Raw genomic sequence first — 3,093 nt, 5'->3', positions numbered from 1 at the left:
CATGCAGCAACCTTCGACAAGATGGCTAAGCTGAACTGGTTATTCTTAAAGAGTACAATGTACCGGGTCCTCAGAGTCTTATCAACTTTAATGTTTCCAAAGAGCCGAATGAGGCTGCTCAGCACGCTGGCTTTTCACTGAAATTTCCTATTTGGTGGATGGCAAGACAGACTAGGCTCTTCCCACGTCTCCTGGCCGCATGCATTCACATCACAGCTTGGTTGGGGAAGCAGGAGGGACTGAATAATAAGTAGATCCTCCTCCAAACACAGCTGGGTGAGAGAGCTTCATTTTTAGAAAGTAAAGCGAATCATGAAAACCTCCTTAATGGTGTGATTTGCTCCAGGGTTCTTTTGATACTTAAGAAGGGAAATATTAATCCTTGTGCACAGTACTCTTATTTTCAGCTTTATAGAGTTTTCTTCTCCAGCCATCACTTCTGTAGTGAGGCAATTTATTGTACTTGCGGCAGAATGGAAAGCACAAAGATGTCTCTCATAATCGAGGTGGTGATAGCCTTCTCATTTCCTGCCAAATGGATCAGACCACACTTTTAACCCTGGAGGCTGCACATCTTCTTGAATAATACCAGCTCGATTTACGGCTTGCTCGGTACTCGCCCAGCCACATTAGGGGCCAGAAGTAGATAGGGTAGAAGGCGGCGCCGATCAGGGAGATGAAGCCGCCGAAGATGAGCACGGTGCGCAGGTTCCGGGACATGGCGCCGGGCACCGGGCTGCCCTGACCCGCTGCGAGGCCCGCACACTGAGACTCCCAGTTCGCGCCGCCGGGCCGTGACCCCGCTCGGAAGAGGCGGTCTATTGTTCAGTTCTAATAGTTACTTGTATATTTTGTAAACAAGTCCTATAGAAGATATGTATTTTGCAAATATTTTCTTCTAATCTGTGGCTTGTATTTTAATTTTCTTAATAGGTTCTCTTATACAGAAGAAGTTTTTAATTAAAGTCCAATTTATCACTTTCATTATTCATGCATCATGTTTTCTTGTGTTGTTTATAAAAACTCATCACCAAACCCAAGTCAATGCTCATTTAATCCTATATTTATATTTAGAAGTTTTATCTTCTATCCTATATTCTTGATATATTCATTTATTTTCCCATGAATTTTTACTTGAATCTTTGAGTTTTTCTATATAGACAATCATGTCATCCATGGATAAAGACATTTATATTTCTTTCTTCCCAATTTGTACCCATTTTTTTCTTTTCTTGTTTCGTTGCACTAGTTAAGAATTCCAGTACAATATTGAATAGGTATAATTAAAGAGAACTTCCTTACTTTTTCCCAATCATAGGTGAAAAGTGTCCATGCTCATCCTTAAGTATAAAGTTAGCTCTAGGTTTTTTGCCTGTTTGTGTTTGTTTTGTAGATGTTCTTTATCAAGTTGAGAAAGTTCCTTTTTATTCCTAAATTGCTGAAACTTTTTATCACAAGTGGTTGTTGTATTTTGCCAAATACTTTTCTGTTTCATTTAATATCATCATGTGATTTTCTTCTTTATCTTTTTGATGTGGAAGAATACACTGTTAGATTCTTATTTTTTGAAACATTTTATATAACTAGAATGAACCCCACTTGTTCATGATGTATAATTATTTTTTATAAATTGTTGTATTTGATTTACTAACATTTTGTTGTGGATTTTTGTATTTATATTCATGAGGAATATTGGTCTTTGGCTTTCCTTTCTTGTAATATCTTTATCTGTTTTATGTATTTCATGTCATTTGTGTAATCTTGGCCTCATAAAATGTGTTGAGGAGTTTTTTACATACTGAAGAATGTGGTACTTTCCACATTCATAGTACTTTCCATCTAATAGTGGAGAAGTGGAGGGCATATTGTACTTGAAGAAGATATAGAGAACTCCTTGCATTATTTCCTAAAACCAGGAATGCACACACTTTGATGTGCTTCTGTTGCATGGTTCAGATAAGCATTCCAAAGCATTACTGAATCAGAGGAGCACAATTGTGATAATATCTAGCTTATTCATTCTTTTGTCACATATAGTGTTGAATGGATTCTGTGACTTCTCCAATTCTACTTTCCCATAATTCTTCAGTCACAATTAGATAGTTATAATAGGATTTTTTTTTTAAGATTTTATTTATTTATTTAACAGAGAGATAGAAAGAGAGCACAAGTAGGCAGAGCAGCAGGCAGAGGGAGAGGGAGAAGCAGGCTCTCTGCGAGCAGGGAGCCTGACGTGGGGCTCGATCCCAGGACCCTGGGATCATGACCCGAGCCAAAGGCAGCGGCTTAACTGACTGAGCCACCCAGGTGCCCCTATAATAGGATTCTTTTGACTTTTTAAAAAAGAAATTTTACCTGTTATTATGCAATTTTGTTTATTTGTAACAACCTTTATTTATTACTTAACATGTGCCAGTTCATAAATCTGTCCCCACTCTTTGCTGACACGGTCTGTTTCTACTGTGATAAAGATGTGTGAGTGCTCTGTTCCTCCTTGCGTCTGATCATTCTGCCATCTCAGGCTTAAGTCAGATGGAGGATTTTATTTGTCCAGATATCTCTGTGTTCTGATTGGGGAGGAGTGTCCAGCAATTAAAGCAGTGCTCTCCCCACCAGAGATAGCAAACCATCATTTTTCCTATAACATGAAAAGAAAAAAACATTTCATCATCTTGAGTTTGGATTTTATTTTTCCAAAGATATCACAGCGTATCTTGGTTATGAGGTATACTCTTACTATTATCTGATTTTGATCTTATTCTGTAAGAAATATAACCATGGCCATATTTTGCTAAAAGTGTATTCACCACATATCTAGGATTGTTTTCTTTACAAGGGGCAACTTCACTGGCTTAGAAGGAACCAGTGTGTAGGAAATCATTCCCACATAGTTAAAGGGTGGTTTATGAATCCAAATTCATCTGCCACAGATATGTTCTGTGCCAATATTTTACATCATGCCTAATGGAAAAAGCAAACATGTGCTGCTTACTCAGTGTATATTAGCCAGCATGCATCATGAATTGGAGCCAAACTGCCTTTTTTTAAATCCCTCTGCCTTCTTAACAGATCCAAATTTCGGGCAAGTTCTTT

General features: G+C 38.0%; 1 pseudogene; it reads right to left on the bottom strand.

Annotated features, from left to right (window-relative positions):
• Positions 1-477: 477 nt before the first annotated feature.
• On the bottom strand, positions 478-746 carry LOC114210439 (small integral membrane protein 20 pseudogene; annotated as a pseudogene).
• Between the last annotated feature and the right edge of the window lie 2,347 nt (positions 747-3,093).

This window comes from Eumetopias jubatus, unplaced genomic scaffold (genome assembly GCF_037043125.1).
Source record: "Eumetopias jubatus isolate StellerSeaLion01/CBP00866 unplaced genomic scaffold, mEumJub1_p1.0 scaffold_12, whole genome shotgun sequence".
Lineage (NCBI taxonomy): Eukaryota > Metazoa > Chordata > Mammalia > Carnivora > Otariidae > Eumetopias > Eumetopias jubatus.
Note: the sequence above shows the minus strand (reverse complement) of the source record. Positions and strands in the feature narration are given on the sequence as shown.